The following is a 23295-nucleotide window of genomic DNA, read 5'->3' as shown; positions in this document are numbered from 1 at the left end:
TCTAGACTATCTCCCCCTCCCTACTCGCCAGCTTGAGCCATTGAGATCTCCTGTTGCTACTCACCAGCCCGGCCCAGAGCCCACAGGCACAACATCCATCCAAGATGACACTTGATTACCCAGAAAACACAGAACAAAAAATGACTATCTTAACCACCTTAGAAACATCTCATTTCTAGTATAAAATAGGAACTAAGACCAAAGTCCAGCTACTGTCAACAGGATCTGAAATCAAGAGTTTTAAGACCATGACTACGGACATCCTCACCACCCTCACCCCTGAACCCTCCCAGCGGCTAATGCCCTGGCCTGTCACTGTGTGCTGAAAGTTACCACAAAGGGACCAAACCCTTAACCAAAAACCAATAATAACAGTGGTATCTACTGAAGCATATCCCAGGGCACAATTCCCATCCCTCTGAACAACTCTCTTTTGTGAAGACCAATAATAAAAGATCATCCCACCTGTGATTCCAGGACAAAAGGGATGAGTGAAAATTCAAGGCCTCTGTATATTTGAGTCATATTCTGCTTTGCTTTTTCAATAACTAAGGCACATCTATAATTAAAACAAGCAAGGAAACAGTTACAAGGTTTTTCTATTCAGCATAGAGATAGAGCCTTTCTCCTAATTTATACTCTGCCATCAATTTTCTGTGTGATGCAGACAATCTCCCCTCTCTGGGCCTCTGATTTCACACCTGAAAATACAGGGATTAGCCTAGGTGATCTTTAAAGTCTCTTTCCAACGTGATAATCTGCGTTTCTATAAAATAAAGGCTAATACAGAGGACTCATGATATTAATGGTAGCATAGTGCTTGGCACTTAATAAAATCATTTAGTCCTTTCAACTTGATGCACACCATTTCATTTAATCCTCCCCCAACCTTGTGAGGAACGTGTTGTTAACCCCGCTATTCTGGCTGCTACTGAGGCATCAGTTTTTAATATTAATAAATAATATGATAAGTATTATAAATATATAAATAATGACAATAAGATATATTAAATATTTTTGTTTACAAACATAGTTATTGTATCTCACAGTTTCTCAGGGTCGGGAATCTGGGAGGCCCTCTTGGACTGTGTGGCTCGGGGTCTTTCATGCAGCTGCAGTCAGACAGTGACTGTAGCTGGAACTGCAGGAGGCTGGAGCAGCTGGGGGCTGACTGAACATCCTCCAGGTTCATGTGCAGTCTATTCTCATTATCTGAGGTATTTATGTCCTATAAAGTCACCATAAACACTAAATTAGCAAATGCTGAACCATTGCTCCTGGGGGAAATACCGGGTTAGGTTCCTGCAAGCCTCTGGTCACAATATTTTCAACAACTGATCAATATGTAACCTTGTTTTGTGTGTGTTTCTGTTTCAAGACACCTTATTTGATACATATTGTTCGTTCATTAACACTGAACTCACAGCCAACAGCAATATAACACATGCCTGAAGGACACTTATCAAACACATGTATTTTCTCTGTAAAGTACCTCACAACCTTCTTGCGCTTAGGAGCACTAGCCAGCACTTCAGCACTACGCTTGGGGGCCACTTTAAACAGCAAAAACACCAATAAAAAAACACACAAACACACAAAAAACCATGGCACTAAATATTAGACTGCAAAAAGGACACTTGTTTACAGTATGAGCACTGAAACAAGAAGGCAGAGGGTTGCCTTGTTCGACCTCAGCTGGGAAGTGTGTATCGGGTGACTCAAATCATTTGTCACTATGCACATGTCCCCAAAGGACCACAAAAGCCTTGCAAGCACTGATTTGGGGTTACACATAAATTTTGGCAAGTAGGGAGAGTCACCAATACAAAATGTGCAAATAGTGAGGATTGACTGTACTTTCAGAGCTTCTCAATGTGGTTTCTAACCAGAATTCATTTGGGCTTCCTCACAGCATTGTGGGTTCTAGACAGCCAGACAGCTTATGTGGCAGGTCATGGCTTCAGCGTGAGTGTTCCAGCAAGCAAGGTGGAAGCTGCATCACCTTTTCTGACCTACCCTCTAAGGTCATGTAGCATTATATCCACTGCATTCAACTGATTACAAGCAAGCCACAAACCCATCCAGATTCAAAAGCAAGGGGCATAGGCCCCATCTTCTGAGAGGAAGTGGCAAGGTTCTAGAAGAGAATGGGGGATGGGAGATTGTTGTGGTCACCTTTGGAAAATACAATTTGTTACACCCATTTTACAGATGAGGAAATAGAGGTTTGGAAAGTTAAACAGCTTGCTCAATATCACCCAGTTAATATGTAGCAGAGCCAAATTTGAACCCAGGCTTCTCTGACTCCAAAGCCTATGCCCTAACCATTTTGCATCCTGCTCCATGTAGTATCCCTTTGGTTTATAATCCATAGTTTTAACACAGTGCAAACAAAAACTGGAGAGCACCAGTGTGGCTAAGCAAAGGGCTTCATGAAACATGGAATTTTAGGAGGAATCTGTAGAAGGGAAAGGAAGTTGCTTGGCAACTGCTGTTGGGGAGGTCGATCAAAGCATGAAACTGAATACGAAGAAGTCAAGGAAAATAGAACAAAAGTTGAGCAAAGCAAGGATTTAGCTTAGACACAATATAAAGAAGGGATAAAAGAGAAATCTTGAGTCCTGAGACCTAGTAAAGCATACAGAGGAACAGAGCCACATGGACAGAAATGAAGTAGAACTTGGACACTGAAAGCAGCACAAAAACCCACAGATGAGCCGGTCAGCACACAATGACCTTTAGCACGTTAATAAAATTCTATCACAAGACAAGCCCCTATTTTTACCCATCACTTGAGAAGTAGATTCTGGCTCTGGGGGTCCCGGAATAAACTAGGAAACTGAAAACTATGGTATAGAATTCAGGGTCTGCCAGAAACATGCTACCCATAAGGCCGTTGACTATAAAATGGGGGAGCAGAGGTACCTGCTTCTTGGTGAAGTTATGCAAGCTAGCACCATGTTTTCCAATGACAACCAGCCCCCAGTTCAGGCAAAGCAGCCTGTTGATAATAGGGCAAGCCAAGGATCACTGCCTTCATTACAATAGTTAACTGTGATTATCCCTGACACAATTTCTCCCATGAAAATGATTATTTGAACATTTAGATAAAATCACCATTTTGGTTACTTAAATGTAGGTTTATCTTAACCAAGTATCTCAGCATGAAAGAGGGACCCCAACCCTCAGTGGAAACCTGAAAAGACAAAGCCTCTGATGAAGGGCTCCATGGGGGCCATCTTCCTGATGATAATTCTCTTCCTGATGATAATTCTGAGTCTCAGATTCCTCACTGCTCTTATTGGGTGACCAATATTCATCTTCTTTTTCTTGCTGATCATTCTATTTTTTTATTGATGTACAACAACTTAGCAAATTTAGTGGCTTTAAAACAGTAGTTTGATTTTGTTCATGATTTTGTGGGTCAGGACTTCAAGAAAGGCTTGTCTGAGCAGTTCTTGCTTGGAGTCTTCATGTGGATGCAGTCAGATGCCAGCTGAGGCTGCAGTCATCTGAAGGCTTGAATGGGCTGGATGTCCAACATGGTGTACACACAGGGCAGACGCTGATGCCAGCTGTTGGCCAGGAGCTCAGCTGGGACTAATGACTGGAGCACCTACATCTCCAGGACAGTGATCTCAGGATGGTCAGACTTCTAACATGGTGACTGGCTTCTTCCAGAGTTTCCCAAGAGAGCCAAGCAGGGGCTATAAGGCCTTCTACAACCTAGCCTTGGAAGTCACTTCCACCATACTCTATTAGTAGACATAATCATGAGCAATCAGATTCAAAGGGAGGGGCAAGACCTACCTCTTGATGGGAGGAGTGTTGAAGAATGTGAAGGCCATGTTTTAAAACCACCTACTATAGGTCGAAATGTGTTCCCCTAAAGATGTTGAAATCCTAGCCCCAGGCCTGTGAATGTGACCTTATTTGGAAATAGGGTCTTTGCAGATGATCAAATTAAGATGAGGTCATTAGGGTGGGCCTTATTCACCTAATCCAATATGACTATGTCCTTATAAAAAAGGGAAATTTGGACACAGAGAACACACACACAGGGAGAATGCCATGTGGAGATGAAGGCAGAGATCTGGGTGATCCCAAGGAACAAGCCAAGGGATGCCAAAGATTGCCAACAAACCACCAGAAGCTATGAAAAATACATAGAACAGATCCTTCCCTCACAGCCCTCAGAAGGAATTCACCCTGCTGACACCTTGATCTCAGACTTCTGGCCCCCAGAACCGTGAGACAATAAATATCTATTGTTTAATCCACCTAATTTGTAGTACTTTGTTACAGCAGCCCTAGAAAACGAATACACTCCCTTACCAGCTAAAAGCACCTTGATTTTGTTTAAGAAAACAAGCCCAGGTGAAAACATCCACCTTCCCAGACTCTCTTGCTGCTTAGAGATGGCCATATAACACTGATCTGCCAGGGATTTCTGTTTACTTGCTAAAAGGTCATCCTCTCCACCTTCTCCATTTCTCCTTCTTACTGCCTGTAATACAGATATGAGCTATAGGAACAAATCAGCCATTTTGCAACTAGGAGGACACAAGCAGATCCAGAGGATGGAAAGAACCTGAGTCCTTGAGGGTAGCCCTCTCAGTCCAACAAACAGGTCACCGTTGACAGAGCATCTCTTGTGTACCAGGCACCATGCTAGATGCTGGGGACGGTCTTCCCTATCTGCCTCTAATGATCTGTCTTTAACTTCAGTGGCAGATCTCAACTTAATGAGATAAATGGAGGCCTAAGATGTGGATGTGATGTTATGGACTCGCAGAGGGAAGCCTCCTACCCAGCCTGCCAGGAGAACTTCCTGGAACTCCCTTCGGGGAGGAACCCAAGAGATGTGCATCCTTAAAAGTCTCTGTCAGTCTCTGGGGAGCTGAGAGCCAGGGGAATGTCCTCCTCTCCCTCGACAAGAAACATGGCTTCCTGGGGTATCAGGTGGTCAGACTCGGGCTCTCTGAAGCCCCCAGGTGCTGAGCACGATGTGGCCGAGGCTTCCCACAGTTCTCCTGGCAGCTGCCACCTCAGGAATCCTAGCCACCAGGGCCTCCCAGGCTGTCCTGGGAGACACCTCAGGCTGCCACAGAGTAGCCAAGCTTGCACTGTTCTCAAAAGGGCTAATCAACGGCAACCTGAAAGAAGCCACACCACAGATAAAACCAAGCAGGCCCAGAACCTGGTTGCTAAACCTCCTTTTAGCTGTGAGGCTCTGCAATCAGCCTGTTTCTCATAATTGCTTCAATTCTCAGCATCACCACCAGCAGCAACGTGGTGGCTTCCAGGGTTTTCTGCAGAAAGCTAGGACACTAGGCTTCCTGCTGACCCAGGTCTGGCTTTCCTCATGCCACTGGGAATCCAGGCAGATAACCAGTGTGGCCCTGAGGAGCCTGAGAATGGAAGTCACTCTAGAAAGTTCACCGCCCTTGGCCCTTCCTGAACTTCCACCAGTCCAAGGCAATTGCCACCCTCCGGGACCCAGGCCAATGCGCATGGCTCCTTTCAGAGGCAACAGCTTGCTGGAACCTGCTCCTCATTCACTTCCAGAACCCTCACCTCCCTCTGAGAAGAATCATAAATGAGGTCCTCAAAACAGCTGGAGAGGGATGATCAGGGGCTTCCATGGTCCCTCTGCCAATGGATGTAAAGATAGTGAAGGCAGAGTGGGGTCAAATGTCAACCGAACAGATCTGTCCTCAAATCTCTAGTTTTATGGCCTTGCACCAGTTACTGAAACTCTCTGAGCCAAAATTTTCTCATCTATAAGACAAGGTAATAATACTTACCACTCTGGTTGAGAGGATTAGACAAGAAAATGTATGTACAGTGTCCAGCAGGCTACCTGGCATGTAGCAGGAGGTACTCAACAACCGGTGGTCTCCTTCTCTACTTCCCTCATCACGCTTTGATTTCCAAAGTCCTCTGGGGAAGAGGCCATGAGGAATTGGAGGTGCCCTGCCATGTCCCTTTAAGAGTGAGGTTCATGGGCTTCCCTGGTGGCGCAGTGGTTGAGAGTCTGCCTGCCAATGCAGGGGACACAGGTTCGTGTCCTGGTCTGGGAAGATCCCACATGCCGCGGAGCGACTAGGACCGTGAGCCACAATTGCTGAGCCTGCGCGTCTGGAGCCTGTGCTCCGCAACAAGAGAGGCCGCGATGGTGAGAGGCCCGCACACCGCGATGAAGAGTGGCCCCCACTTGCCACAACTAGAGAAAGCCCTCGCACAGAAACGAAGACCGAACACAGCCTAAATAAATAAATAAATAAATAAATAGCGTTCACTTTAAAAAAAAAAAAAAAAAAAAGAGTGAGGTTCATGTTGTCTTTTCTATGTTCCCCATGGCACCTGCCATGGTGTTTACCCATGGTACGTGTCCAGCGGCACAGTAATGAAGGAGTTTAGAAGAGTGAGGGGAGAGGAAAGAGGGAGGACAAGGAAAAAGCAGTCTCATCAAAATGGCATTTGCTATTAAAAAAGCATTTTCGAAGCTGGGATAAAACCAGTGGTGCAGTGAGGTAGCAATAAAAGCCAGCTCTCTCTGGCGTGCTGAACAAGCCCAATATTTTCCCCACAGGCAGAGGTGGTGTGAAAGAGGACCACAGCATCCCCCAGACTTGGGAAAGGAACCTCAAACCCACACACTCACACCCCATCCACACCTTCACCAGGCCCCACTGAGTCTCCACTAGCCTTCTCCGCTCTCTCTCTCTTTTCTGAATTTTTTCAACTTACATTCCATTTATTTTAAAATTAAACATTATATAAATAGTATATGTTTCTTCAGCTACGTTGTATAATATTTTTCCAGTTCTACTGAGAAATAAGTGGTATATAATTGAATTAGTGTAAGGCATACAACATAATGATTTGGTATATGTATACACTGTGAAATGATCGCCACAATAAGTTTATTTAACATCCACCACCTCACATAGTTACAAATTTTTTTCTTTGTGATGAGAACTTTTAAAATCTACTCAGAAACTTGTAAATATACAATACAGTACTGTTAACTGCAGTCATCATGCTGTACATGACATCGCCAGAACTTATTCATCTTATAACTGGAAGTTTGTACCTCCTGACCACCTTCACCCACCACTCTCTCTTACACTTGACTCCCTCCCTACTCACTGTCACCACCAGCATCTCAGCCCTTCCCATCTTGCCTTCCCACCCTTGAGCACCTCCATCCAAGCCACTCTGCCAGCCTCCCACCCCTGCCTTCTCAGATTCATTGTCCTAATGGCAACTGTTGACCTTCCAAAGAGGCTGATCATGTCAAACAACTCACATTTCATAAGATATTTTAAAATAACACACATAATGGATAATTATCATAGAAAGATTTTAAGACCAAAAATGAGCCCCCCTAAAAAGTTTCATAGGGCCACTCCCCTCCCCCAGAGATAAGAAAACCAAAGCATGGAGAGGCTCAGTAACCTTGCAGAAATGCTCAGCCCTTCTATGAAGTGCTAGTTGCAGGATTCAATCCTAAACAGTCTTCTCCAAAGCCGCAGCCCTAACCACAACACACACTGCCTGTGAGACAAAAACAAGACTGAAGAGAAGGTTTGGGGTCAAATCATAGATTATGGATCAAACACCATCGTCAGACATTGTAATCTTGTTACGTTGGCTTAAAAAGTCATTGTAGATTCAGGGGAAGGATGCGGTAAAGCCAATACTCTCGTACAAGAGATGGTAGCACAACCTTTTGGGAGGGTAATATAGTATTATAAATTCAGAGGCCTAAAAAGGGCTTTTTGATCCATTGACCTGATATCCGATATTTATATTCAGAAAATAACTGGAGAAACTTATAAGGGCATACATGTATGATTGTTTATAGCAGTAATATTTCAAAGAGAAAAAAAAAAAGACCTAACCTAAATTAACCTAAATGTCAGCAGTCCTCTGCACATTCCAGGAACTTCCATGCCTCCGTATTAGCACCTTGCTGGTGCCTCAGCCTGGAATGCCTTTGTCCCACTTCTCTGCCTAGTGAATTCCCACTCAGCCTTCAAGGTCCAAGGCAAATCCATCCTCCTCCATGAACACCTTCTCGATCCCCTGAGTTGAACTTCATTATCACTTCCCCCTGTGGCTCCAGATTGCTTTGTGGGTGCATCCAGCCTCTCTCTTTTACTCTCCCTTATTCTGAGTTTTATCAGTGCCTGGCTCTCACCCCAGGCAATTTCTGCCCTCACAAGGCCCTCTGTGTCTGATTCCCCCCATCTTATAGTGCCTGGCACATAGTGGGTACTCACTGATACTGAGTTGAATTACCCATGCCTCTAGTTATACAGCATTTTATAATTTAGAAAGCACATTCACAAATATGCACCTTTGATTTTTAAAACATTAAAAAGCAGCAAAATAATAGTCATTTAAATTAATTTTTTAAAAAGCAGCAGAAGTAAATATTTTTGTTCCCATTTTAGAGATAAGGAAACTGAGGCTCAGAATGGAGTTTTCCAAAGGTCACACAACCAGTGGGGGATAGATGGCCTTCTGACTTGAATGCAATTATCTCTCTACAACACCAAGAAAGGGGGAAATGGGTTGCAGTGGCCCCCTAGTGGGCTACTCACCCACCTTCACTGTGGGGAGACTTCATGGCACCCAAGGGACTGGGAAGGGATCTCCTAAGGAGCCAGAGCTCTTGAGAGTAAGTAATTTCTCCACCTGCCATCCTAACTATCCTTCTCCTTACAATCATCCTTACAATCCTTCAGGCTGGTTCCAATCCCAAATTCATCCCCATTCTATACAGCCAGCCTCAATTTTTGAAACTGGCTTGAAGTGGCCTAACTCATTGCTTGGGTTTTTAAAAGCCACACCCCACACCCAATCTTCCACATCAGGCTACTCCCTTAGCATCAATATCAGTTTGCTTTCTCCAATCCTTCCACCTTACTCTGGCCATAGCCTACGCCTGGGCTTTTATTCTTCGGCACAGCCTGAGACACCAGGAAAACAGAATCACCTTCCTCAAGGCTGAGGGACAGGCTGAGGGACAGGCCTTGCCCTGCACCAACAGAGGGCCTCTCAGATCAGCTCCCCAACGTGTCCCTATGTCAAAATGCCTTGGAGGCCTGCTCCAATTGCCTTCTAAATAAGCCCCAGCACCTTATCCAAGGACCCTCACAATCACTCTGCTTCGTACAGTGCAAATTGAAATATAAGAAGACTTTCCATTGTACATGCAAAAGGGTTTCAAGGGACTCAGCTTTCAGATGCTCTTTCCTAAAATCTGCCTACAGAAGTGCCTGTGATGGAAATGCAGACCCACCTTTCCTACCTCCCTTTTACACTCTGCTGAAAAAAAAAAGCCCACCTCCCATCCTTCCAGAATCTTCTACTGGTGCATTGCCCCAGGCAGTAAAAATGTCTTAGGCATCAAACAGAGGGAAAATTTCAAATTTGGGGCTGGTGTTGATGAAGCAAATAACTCTAATCATTCCCTAACAAATCTTGTTGCAATCAGGTGGTATCCAATTTTTTGCTTTCACCAAAACTGCAGGAAGACCTACTGGAGTTGTCAGCTGATAATTAATAATTTTTGATAGGTACTTCCCTGGTGGTCCAGTGGCTAAGACTCTGTGCTTCCAACGCAAGGGGTGCAGGTTCAATCTCTGGTCGGGGAACTAAGATCCCACATGCTGCGCAGCGTGGCCAAAAATATAAATTTTTTAAAATTTAAAAAAACAATTTTTTGTAATAGTTTACTACAGGATCTTCAGCATGTGATGCAGAAGGAGTTTAAAGAGCCAAGCAATGTTACTATAATAAAATTCCTTCCACTCTGATCTGCATATTTATGTGAATAAGATTTCTGGGTACTTAAATCCATAAGTATGAAAAATAGGAATACAGTTGATGCTGAACTCTGTTTTCTTTCTAGCAATAAGTAATACTCATTCACAGATACATTTATAAAGAGAGGCATTTCCAATAAAATTTTACTTTTATGCTTAATAATTTACATTTTATTTATCAAACTTTGATATATATTATATTGTTTTGATCAATTTGGTACCAATAATATAGTAATGATAACTTCATTGAGAAGAGATTTTTTTAAGCACTTAGAGTCTTACTGTTTCTAATGTATTATCTACAACATGAATATCTCCCCCCAAATTTAGGCATGTTTATTCAGTTGCCTATTTGATAATTCTACTGGAATGTGTAATAGGTATCTCAAACTTAACATGTCTAAAATCAGACTTCTGGTATTCCTCCTCAAACCAGCTCTTTCTGTAGGCTTCCACAGCTCATGAAGGCACTATCATCCTTTCAGCTGCTCAGGTCAAAAACCTTAGAGTTGTCCTTGACCCCAGAGGCAGCCATGAGACGATGTCTCACAGACCTCCCATGCAGGGAGTGCAACTGAGTGAGAGCACCAGACGCTGTGCTTGAAATCCATCAACACATTTGCATGGAGGCCACCTCTTCCATGGACTGCTCCCCACCAATAATTGAGTATGGCAGGAATACTAAGGCAGACCCACTCCCGGGAGACACAGGACTCCTTTGCTGGCCAACTTTGGCTTAAGAACTCTCCAATGGCTTTCCCAAACCTTCCTTAGACTGCATGGTGGCCTTGGACTCTTTCACCCAACATTGTCTCCTCCTCCCTTTCATCCAGGGTCAAACTTCCATCATGGTCGGATGGCTCACCCAGCTTTCCCTGGCTCCTTTCCTATTTTCTTTCACACAGGAAATAATAATAATAAAATGCTTATATGTTTAATTCCAGCTGGGCATCTGCTTCTCAGGAAACACAGATTAACACATTCCTCCCTTTTTCTCACACCTCACATCCAACCAGCAAACCCTGTCGGCTCACTTCAAACTATAACCAGGATCCAACCGCTTCTCGCCATCACCCTGGTTCAAGCCATCATCATCTCTCACCAGATTATGGCAACAGCCTCCTGTCTCAGGTGGCATGGTACATGAAAGATGGTCATAAATTCATTGTTCTCCTTTCTACTCTCTTGAACCTGGCCTTGGCCTCTGAGTGCTTTAGCCAATTGCATATAGAAGAAGCCATGCTGTGCCAGGCTTTAAGAGGACTGTCAGCTTCTGCTTCCTGCCTCTTGGAACCTAGCCTCCATGCTGTGTGGAAGCCCTAACAGCTCACTTGGAGGAGAATCAAAGCCCCCGGCCGACAGCCCCAGCTGAGCTCCTAGAAAACAGCTAGGACCAACTTGCCAGCCACTTGAGTGAGCCATCTTGGAAATGAATCCTCCAGCCCCAGCTACCTTAGCCGATGCCACATGGGGTGAAGATGAGCTATCCCTGCCAAGCCTTGCCTAAATTAGAAAAGCATGAGCAAATCAACGATTGTGGTTGTTTTAAGCCATTAAGTTTGGGGGTGGTTTTTTACACAGCAATAAATAACTGAAAGAGCCAGAGCCCCAACAGGAAATAGATGGCACACTGAAGGGGTAACTGAAGACAGTTTAATTAAAGGAGCATGTTTGCAAAGATGTGACCAGGGTAAGGGATAATGAAGCACCAGGGACTCACGTGAGGGGGATTCCATGTCCGTGTCTAGGCCTAAAGGAGCAACGGAAGACAGCAGTTACCAGAAGCCCAAAAGGGTAGCTACAAGGGAAACACACCACCTGACAGGAGTTGTGGGCCCAGGTAGAGGGACTCAGCCAACCTGCAGTGACTAGAGGACTAAATGGAATATATACCCAGATCTCATTCTTCTCTCTCCCTCTTGTCTCCTACTGGTCCGCGTTAGCTGAATCCACTGAAAGCCAGAGAGCAAGTAGCCCACTGCTGTAGCCCGTAGAGGTCAGCCTCCCAGGGCACAGAGCAGGCTGGAGAAAGGTGGAGAGTAGATCTGAAGAGCAAATGAAAGCTGTCCAGCACCCCACTAGCAGCTCTCCCTGCTTTAGCCCATACCCCCCTGCGGTATTTTCAACACAGCAGCTAGAAAGATCTTATGAAAGCTTAAGTCAGATGACATAATTTCTTCGCTCAAAACCCTCCATAATCAAAGCTAAAAACCCTCAAAATACCCTATTAAACCCTACATAATCTTACTACTCATGAGCTCTGAATTCACTTCCAGGGGTTCCCACTCTCCATCTGGCTCTGGCCATGCTGGCCTTCTTGCCCTTCTCCAAACATGACAGTCACACGCTAGGCTCAGGGGGCTTGCGCCAGCTATTTGCTGTATCTAGCATGTTCTTCCCCTCAGATTCACATAACTGGGTCCTCTACTTCCTTCAGATCACTTGCAAAAGTTGCCTTTTCAGGGAGGCCACCCTATCGAAAATGTCAACACCACCTCCCGTCTGACATGATATATCTCCTTTCCCTGCTTTGTTTCTCTTCGTAGCACGTTACAATATCTAAAATTACATATATTTTACTTATTTATCCTGTATATTGAATGTCTCCCTCACCATAAAGTAAATTCCATGAGGGTGGGGATTTTTGTCTGTTTTGTTTATTAGAACAGCACCTAGAACAATGTCTGGTACATAATAAGCATTCAATAAATACTTGTTTAATAAATGAATGAAAGGACATGGAAAATGGCAATGGGTAATTTCAACATATATATCTATATATGTATATGTGCATGTGTGTATGTTTGTATGCAGGAAATTGTAATAGAGTGATTAAATAAAAATCTTTCAAGCGTACAGTACATCAGGACAATTTTGAAGGAGAATAGAAAGAAAATTCCAGTTCAAAGAGAAAAAGGAATGATATAAAATTTCTATCTATTAAGGAAGAACCTGTTTGTGTGTTTTGTAAATGGATGTTAATGGGTAGCAAATGGCTATGGTATTTAGATTCCACTTCCAAGTGTGAGATAAGTGTCTTATTTAAAATGACAATATTTCCAAAAAACTGGAAATTAAATTATCTGCAACTATTTAAGTTTATGATTATAAATATTTTAGATGTTAACTTCAAAATATGTGAAGGGGGTTCATAAGTTTAACAAAAACAATTTAGGGGATATGCAAACAAAAGAGTTTGAAGACCGCTGCTCTTCTAGGCCTAGGATTAGAAAATCTCACAGCTTATCTTGGCTCTGCCCCTAACTAGCTGTGTGACCTTAGAGAAGTCACTTAACCTCTCTGGGCCTCAGTTTTCTCATCTGTGAAATTACATAATGAGAGAACATGAAATCTAAAGTCACTTCCAATTCTAAAACCCTCTGCTCTGTGACCTCTAAAATTGTTTTTCTGTCTCTTTACAATTTTTATTTCTTCATGAGAATCTCTTCCACCCTTCTGCTCCTGCTCCTATGGCCACACACCCACCCCTATCATTTGTGGGCTGGGTAAAGAATACAAATAAAGGTTCCCAGCCTGCAGCAGGCCCCCCCTCCTCTTCCATGAGGAGACTTGTGTGCATGAGCATGGGCAGCTCAGCATGCATATCCAAGGGCCAGGCACTCTCCCTACACTCCCTACCCCTCACACTCCCTCAGCCCTTGCAGACCACAATCCCTCAGGCTGGGGAGTATAGCACTGTTGTCTTAGTCCATTGGGGTGGCTATAACAGAATACTATAGACTGGGTGGCTTATAAACAACAAACATTTATTCCTCACAGTTCTGGAGGCGGCGAAGTCCAAGATCAAGGCGCTGGCATATTTGGTGTCTGGTGAGAACCCGCTTCCTGGTTCATAGACGGCCATCTTTTTACTGTATCCTCACATGGCAGAAGGGGGGAGGGAGTTCTCTGGGCCTCTTTTATGAGGGCACTAATCCCATTCATAAGGGTTCTGTCCTCATGACCTAATCACCTCCCGAAGACTTCACCTGCAAATACACTGAGTTTCAACAAATGAATTTTGGAGGGACACAAGCAATTTAGTCTACGGCAGCTGAACACCCACAGGAGGACTATCCAGGGGAAAGGCCCCTACACGTCCTGGCAGCAGACTCAGGGCCATTTGGGCAGGGGATTGCCTGCTTCTGGGCACCTAGGCAAGAGTTCCGAGTGGTCACATCCCTGTTGGCCCACAGCCATTTCACCTCATGAGGAAGGACGTGTCTGGAGGAGGGCCAAAGAGAGGTCTTCTAAAGCCCAGGGCCAAGGGAGTGGTCCCAGTTGCCCAGGTCTAAGGTGGCTCTGTCTGGCCCTAACCTTTGCTGAATGATTGCCTGTCAACATGAATGGATAAACATGTATACATATCCATACAAGGATGCACTACACAGCAAGAAAAAGGGATAAACTACGGGTACACAAACCAACATGGGTGAATCTCAGACACTATGCTAAGCAAAGGAAACCAGAAACAAAAGAGTATAAACTATGTGATTTCATTTATTTGAAATTCTAGAACAGGCAGATTCTATAGTGATAAAATGCAGATCAGCGGTTACCTAGGGCTGGGAGTAGGGGAACTGGCTGCAAAGAGGCATGAGAGAACTTTCTGGGATAATGAGAATGCTTGTAATTTATCATGGTGGTTTCACGGATGTATACATTTGTCAAAACTCATCAAACTTAAAATGGGTGCATTTTAATTTTTTTTTTTTTTTTTTGGCCACACTGCACGGCATGTGGGATCTTAGTTCCCCGACCAGGGATCAAACCCATGCCCCCTGCAGTGGAAGTGCAGAGTCCTAACCACTGGACCACCAGGGAAGTTCCAAAATGGGTGCATTTTATTATATGTAAATTATACTTCATTGACGTTGGTTTATGAAGAAAAACAATAAGAACAAAAGGATTGCCTAGCAGAACTAACATCTGTCAATAAGTATACATTCTACACCATGGTATGACATCTCTTGCCCTGTCCTAATACAATTCTCCTTAAATCACATGTTCTCAAATAAATATGTATGTGCAGATGTATGCGGGAGAGGGACTGTCACCCATCAGTCAAACCTAGGAGCTGACTCTGAACCCCAAACTTTTTCCTTGTCGCCAGTTTATCTTCATTTTGGAATTAAAATCTCCCCCATGGAAGGCAGTGTGGAATGTTACAAGCTGTGAATCCAGCAGCCCTGGGTTCAAGTACCAGGCCTGCCACTTGTAGGCTGCATGGCCTTATGTAGTAGTCAGAGGAGGACCCAAACATACAGGATCTTATTTCGTCCTCACCCAAACCCTATGAAATATGTGACTTTGATCATCACTATTTTACAGATGAGACACCTGAGGCTAAGTTCCCACACCTAAGAAGCTATAAGCGGGGATTTGAATCCATATCCCTTAAGATCTGAAGTCTTATGCTTCTCCAGAGCAAGTTACTTAACTTCTGAAACTAGAGTTCCCTTCCTTCTAAGACTGGAATAACACTGCTTACATTTTAGGATCACTGTGAAAACCAAATAAGGTGCCTTGAGAATTCCCTGGCGGTCCAGTGGTTAGGACTCAGCGCTCTCACTACCGGGGCTCTGGGTTCAATCCCTGGTTGGGGAACTAAGATCCCGCAAGCCGTTCAGCGTGGCCAAAAAGAAAACAAAAATCCAAATAAGGTGCCTGTGTCATTCATGTGCTCAGTAAGTTTCAGCAGTCTATTATTATGGGTACAGAATTTCCAGCCATTTACAGCTTTGGGGTTAAATATCAACCTCAGTACTTCCTGCTCACCTTCCTCCTGGCAGGCTCCCCAGTTTTAGAAACTAGGGATTAATCCTGGAGGGTTCTCAAGTGACCAGGAATTTCATTACAGCAACTAAGCAATGTTTAGCCAACCTGAGAATGTACACACATTCAACTTGCTGTTTGAAGCCAATTAAAGGAATTCTTCCATTCCAAGAGGCAAGATACTGAATGTTAAAACTCATTAGGAGAAGACTTAAGATCAAAGGACATTTGAGGTTTCCCTTCTTGTGGTCCCCCATCCTTCACAAAAAAATACCCCCCATAGCAAATCCCCCATACATAGACACCATCCCTGCTTAGAAGTGTAAAAAGGGAAAAAAAACTTTTTTAAAAAAAGGGGGGACTTCCCTGGTGGTCCAGTGGTTAGGACTTCACCTTCCAACGCATGGGGTGCGGGTTCGATTCCTGGTCAGGTAACTAAGATCCCACATGCCTCGCGGCCAAAAAACCAAAACATAAAACAGAAGCAATCTTGTCACAAATTCAATAAACACTTTAAAAATGGTCCACATCAAAAAAAGAAGTGCCAAAGGGGTGGGTTCTTTACTAACACAGTTGTGCTGTGTTACTTCAAAGAAAAAGAAGGGTTCTAACAGCCCTGTGCCTTCATTTCATGCTCCAAGAAAGAAGGGGAACTATGATGATTCCGTGTTGAGATAAAAAAAGGTAATATCTAAATAAGAAGCTGTGTAGTTACAAACCCACCCACCACATGGGACTTCTCACTGCTGAGCATCACATCGTTGCTATGAGATGAATGGAGGCGGTTGGAGGAAATGTTCCTGGCACACAATAGGAGCTCAATGCAGCCTAGTGCCCGGCCCCTCTCTGAGGTTTGAGTGGGCAGGATTTTCTCAGAAGCACCAGACTCTCTTCTTTCTTGTAGCAACTGAGTCAACAGGGGAGGCATCTACCTTAATTTCTGGAAAAACAGGGTGAGCAAAATTGCCGTGGAGGTGCCACCATGTCTAGGCTTAAATGCCCATTGGTCCATCACAGGAAACAAAGTAAAAGAGGGCTTTCCTGGAGGCTAATTAACAGACAACTACAGCCATCTGAGACTTAAAAGAATAAAAACAAACCACCGTCACTGATCTTTTCCATCTCCTTTTGGAACAGTGTAGCTGACGGGAGGATGCTCCTAGCAATGGCTGCCAATAGCCTCCAGAATGGTTACTGAGGACAAATTCAGCCTATGAGTAATCAGATAACGGATAGAATCTGCAACCTGGGGTGCTCTCCACCCCAAGTCTCACCTCTAGTGCAACAGAGGTGACCACTCTCTCCTCCCCATTCAGGGCTCTGCTCAGAGAGGACCTGCCCAGGTAAACTTTTCCTGATTGGCCAAGTCTGCCCACAGCTCACTGTACTTGGATCCAAGCTGGGTTATGGTCTCTTGACTGAAACTTGGAAGTGAGACTCAGTTCAGTAACTACAGGTGATGGACATGTAAGATGACAGACATAGGGGCGAGGACATCATTTGGTGCTCGCATGTTTGGCTCATAGGCTCAGAGATGCAAAAGAAGCCATTCAACCTGAAAGAAAGAAGAATGCTGCAGAGCCACAGAGAGAGGCAGGGAGAAGAGGCAGAGAAACTCGGAGGAGAAAGAGGAAGGGCTCTTGGATGGTCCTTCATGTAGCCCTGCTGCATTCACCCCATTTTGTCTCAGACTGACTTGAGTCATATACAACACTCCTGTTGTCAATTCCTGACATTCTGATCCTTAAGGGCTTCAGTCCTTTAGTTGAAATGTTACACTACTGATGCCCCATGAAAAGATACCATATTAAATCTTATTATTGGTCATTGGAATATTCACATGAATGACTTTGTCAGAATCTTTCCCAAAGGCAAATTTTGATATGGAGATTAGTGAGGGGAGTCCAAGGATGGCCCCTTGGAAGGGCAAAGTGCTCTCCAAACAATGATGTGGGCCAGCCAACCCATCCAGTCACTTCGGTTGATCGCCAACCCAGTTGAGTGCCCACTGTGCTTGGCTCTCCTGTCAGCCTTTCCTCCTTTCTCTCTAACCCAGTCCCTGTCCTCTTCCTCTCTTACCTGAACTTTACCTCACTCTCATAATTAGCCTCCCATGCTACAGCCTCGTTCACCCCACCCTCCCCACTGTCACTGTATTCCTTGGTTAGCTGTGTATTCCTTTGTTGGATGTCTCCTCCATTAGGCTGTCCACTCAGGAGACCAAGGACCTTATCTGTCTTACTCTGCAGTCAGATTTAACCATTCGTAATGCAGAGTTTCCAAAGCTTGCTGCCCATGACTTCTTGTCACTCTGTTATAGTGTTTCCTGTGCTTTGAGTGGTTTTACTCATGCTGGCTTTCTCCTTCCCATATGCTCTGGAAGCTTTCCAATGCCATGGGCAATGACTGATTCCTCTTTGAGACCCCAGTTCCATATAGAGTCAGACCTGTAAAAATGCTGGCTGCCTGGTCACATATCCAGAAAAGATGAAAGCTCGAATTCAAAAGGCTATACACACCCCAATGTTCATAGCAGCACTATTTATAATAGCCAAGACATGGAAGCAACCTAAATGTCCACGGACAGAGGAATGGATAAAGATGATGTGGTACATACATACAATAGAATATTACTCAGCCATAAAAAAGAATGAAATAATGCCATTTGCAGCAACATGAATAGAACTAGATATTATCATACTAAGTGAAGTAAGTCAAACAGAGAAAGACAAATATCATATGATATTACTTATATCTGGACTCTAAAAAAAAATGATACAAATGAACTTATTTACAAAACAGAAATAGAATCACAGACAAAGAAAACTTACGGCTACCAGAAGGGGAAAGCGGGGGAGAGGGATAAGTTACAAATTTGGGATTAACAGATACACACTACTATATATAAAATAGATAAACAACAAGGACCTACTGTACAGCACAAGAAACTATACTCAATATCTTGTAATAACCTACAATGGAAAAGAATCTGAAAAAGAATATATATATACATAATACATAGAATTTATATATATATATATATATATATATATATATATGTAAATGAATCACTTTGCTGTACACCTGAAACATTGTAAATCAACTATACTTCAACAGAAAAAATGCTGGCTGGATGGAAGAACTGAATTGACAGATAGAAGAATGGAGGGAGAGAGTGAAGGAGTAACAAAGCCAAAGGGGATAATTTTTGTTACTATGGCTATATAATAAACAACTCCAAAACTGATTGGCATAAAAATAATTTTCTTACGCCCACAGGAATCTAGAGGGGGAACTGGAGTCAGGAATTTGGGAAGGGCTTGGCTACACAGTCTTCATCTGGGGTCTGTCATGTGGTTGCAGGCAGATGTCAGCTGGAGTTGCAGTCATCTGAAGTATAGACTGGGCTGAACACCCAAGACGGCCATTCACATGGCTGACAACTGATACTGGCTTGGAAAGGAGCTCAACTGAGACTCAACTATAACACACGTGGCCCATGGATGTGGCTTGGGCTTCATCACAGTAAGGCCTCCATAGTATAGCCAAACATCTTACACAGTGGCTAGGGCTCCAACGTAAGTGTCCCAGCAAAGAAGGGAGAGGCTACATTGCCTTTCCAGACCCAGCCTCAGAAGTCACACAGCATCACTCCTGCCATCCTCTATTGGTTGAAGCAGTCACAAGTCCCCCAGATTTAAGGGAAGGGGACATAGAACCCACCTCTCAATCAAGGATGTCAGAGTTTTGAAGCCACTTGTTAAAACTGCTTCTGGACCTTAAGACTCTTCCAGTCCACCTGCTTTTATTATGGTGGAGGAAATCAAAGTTCAGGGAATATACAAGGCTTATTCAAAGTCGCATTAAAGGGGGGTACCTTCAAGATGGGAGAGGGGTAAGACATGGAGAGCACCTTCTTCATCACAAATGCATCAAAAATACATCTAAATGTGGAACAGCTCCTACAGAACACCTACTGAACGCTGGCCAAAGGCCTCAGACTTCCCAAAAGGAAAGAAAATCCCCACGTACCTGGCCGTGTGGCTGACAGGGCCTAGGTGCTCCGGCCTGGTGTCAGACCTGAGCCTCCGAGGTGGAAGAGCCGAGTTCAGTACACTGGACCATGAGAGACACCCGGCCCCATGTAATATAAATCAGTGAGAGCTCTCCCAGAGATCTCCATTTCAACACTAAGACCCACCTCCACCCAACTGCCAGCAAGCTAAAGTGCTGAATGCCCCATGCCAGACAACCACCAAGACAGTAACACAACCCCACCCATTAGCAGAGAGGCTGCCTAAAGTCATACTAAGGTCACAAACACCCCAAAGCGCACCACCGGATGCGGCCCTGCCCACTAGAAAGACAAGATCCAGCCCCACCCACCAGAACACAGGCACCAATCCCCTCCACCAAGAAGCCTACAAAAGCCACTGAACCAACCTCACCCACAGGAGGCAGACACCAAAAACAATGGGAACTACAAACCTGCAGCCTGTGAAAAGGAGACCCCAAGACAGTAAATTAAACAAAATGAGAAAATAGAGAAATATGCAGCAGATTAAGGAGCAAGGTAAAAACCCACCTGACCAAACAAATGAAGAGGAAATAGGCAGTATACCTAAAAAAGAATTCAGAGTAATGATAGTAAGGATGATCCAAAATCTTGGAATTAGAATGGAGAAAATACAAGAAACGTTTAACAAGGACATAAAAGAACTAAAGAGCAAACAAACAATTATGAACAACACAATAAATGAAATTAAAAATTCTCTAGAAGGAATCAATAGCAGAATAACTGAGGCAGAAGAACAGATAAGTGACCTGGGAGATAAAATAGTGGAAATAACTACTGCAGAGCTGAATAAAGAAAAAACAATAAAAAGAATTCAGGACAGTCTCAGAGACCTCTAGGACAACATTAAACGCACCACCATTTGAATTATAGGGGTCCCAGAAGAAGAAGAGAAAAAGAAACGGTCTGAGAAAATATTTGAAGAGCTTATAATTGAAAACTTCCCTAATATGGGAAAGGAAATAGTCAATCAAGTCCAGGAAGCACAAAAAGTCCCATACAGGATAAATCCAAGGAGAAACACACCAAGACACATATTAATCAAACTATCAAAAATTAAATACAAAGGAAAAATATTAAAACCAGCAAGGGAAAAACAACAAATAACATACAAGGAAATCCCCATAAGGTTAACAGCTGATCTTTCAGCAGAAACTCTGCAAGCCAAAAGGAAGTGGTAAGACATATTTAAAGTGATGAAAGGGAAAAACCTACAACCAAGATTACTCTACCCAGGAAGGATCTCATTCATATTCAACGGAGAAATTAAAACGTTTACAGACAAGCAAAAGCTAAGGGAATTCAGCACCACCAAACCAGCTTTACAACAAATGCTAAAGGAACATCTCTGGGCAGGAAACACAGAGAAGGAAAAGACAAACAATAACAAACCCAAAACAATTAAGAAAATGGTCATAGGAATCTACATATCAATAATTACCTTAAATGTAAATGGATTAAATGCTCCAACCAAAAGACATAGACTGGCTGAATGGATACAAAAACAAGACCCGTATATATGCTGCCTACAAGAGACCCACTTCAGACCTAGGGACACATACAGACTGAAAGTGAGGGGATGGAAAAAGATATTCCATGCAAATGGAAATCAAAAGAAAGCTGGAGTAGCAATACTCATATCAGACAAAATAGACTTTAAAATAAAGACTATTACAAGAGATAAAGAAGGACAAGACATAATGATCAAGGGATCAATCCAAGAAGAAAACATAACAATTGTAAATATTTATGCCCCCAACATAGGAGCACCTCAATACATAAGGCAAATGCTAACAGCCATAAAACGGGAAATCGGCAGTAACACAATCATAGTAGGGGACTTTAACACCCCACTTTCACCAATGGACAGATCAAGCAAAATGAAAATAAATAAGGAAACACAAGCTTTAAATGACACATTAAACAAGATGGGCTTAGTTGATATTTATAGGACATTCCATCGAAAAACAACAGAATACACTTTCTTCTCAAGTGCTCATGGGACATTCTCCATGATAGATCATATCTTGGATCACAAATCAAGCCTTGGTATGTTTAAGAAAATTGAAATTGTGTCAAGTATCTTTTCCGACCACAATGTTATGAGACTAGATATCAATTACAGGAAAAACACTGCAAAAAATACAAACACATGGAGGCTAAACAATACACTACTAAATAAGCAAGAGATCACTGAAGAAATCAAAGAGGAAATCAACAAATACCTAGAAACAAATGGCAATGAAAACACGACGACCCAAAATCCATGGGATGCAGCAAAAGCAGTTCTAAGAGGGAAGTTTATAGCAATATAATCCTACCTCAAGAAACAAGAAACATCTCAAATAAACAACGTAACCTTACACCTAAAGCAATAAGAGAAAGAAGAACAAAAAAACCCCAAAGTTAGCAGAAGGAAAGAAATCATAAAGATCAGATCAGAAATAAATTAAAAAGAAATGAAGGAAACAATAGCAAAGATCAATAAAACTAAAAGCTGGTTCTCTGAGAAGATAAACAAAATTGATAAACCACTAGCCAGGCTCATCAAGAAAAAAGGGAGAAGACTCAAATCAACAGAATTAGAAGTGAGAAAGAAGTAACAACTGACACTGTAGAAACACAAAGGATCATGAGAGACTACTACAAGCAACTGTATGCCAATAAAATGGACAACCTGGAAGAAAAGGACAAATCCTTAGAAAAGCACAACCTTCCGAGACTGAACAGGAAGAAATAGAAAATATGAAGAGAGCAATCACAAGCACTGAAATTGAAACTGTGATTAAAAATCTTCCAACAAACAAAAGCCCAGGACCAGATGGCTTCAAAGGCGAAGTCTATCAAACATTTAGAGAAGAGCTAACACCTATCCTTCTCAAAGTCTTCCAAAATAAAGCAAAGGGAGGAACACTCCCAAACTCATTCTACGAGGCCACCATAACCCTGATACCAAAACCAGACAAAGATATCACAAAAAAAAAAACTACAGGCCAATATCACTGATGAACATAGATGCAAAAATCCTCAGTAGACTATTAGCAAACAGAATCCAACAGCACATTAAAAGGACCATACACCATGATCAAGTTGGAGTTATCCCAGGAACTCAAGGATTCTTCAATACACTCAAATCAATCAATGTGATACACCATATTAACAAACTGAAGGATAAAAACTGTATGATCATCTCAATAGATGCAGGAAAAGCTTTCGACAAAGTTCATCACCCATTTATGATAAAAACCTTCCAGAATGTAGGCATAGAGGGAAACTACCTCAAAATAATAAAGGCCATATATGACAAACCCACAGCCAATATCGTTCTCAATAGTGAAAAATTGAAACCATTTCCTCTAAGATCAGGAAAAATGCAAGGTTGTCCACTCTCACCACTATTACTCAACATACTTTTGGAAGTATTAGCCAGAGAAATCAGAGAAGAAAAAGTAATAAAAGGAATCCAAATCGGAAAAGAAGAAGTAAAACTGTCACTGCTTGCAGATCCTGAAGATGCTACCAGAAAACTACTAGAGCTAATCAATGAATTTGGTAAAGTAGCAGGATTCAAAATTAATGCACAGAAATCTCTTGCATTCCTAT

This window comes from Balaenoptera physalus (genome assembly GCF_965194825.1).
Source record: "Balaenoptera physalus genome assembly, chromosome: X".
NCBI lineage: Eukaryota > Metazoa > Chordata > Mammalia > Artiodactyla > Balaenopteridae > Balaenoptera > Balaenoptera physalus.
This window is presented reverse-complemented; position numbering follows the sequence as displayed.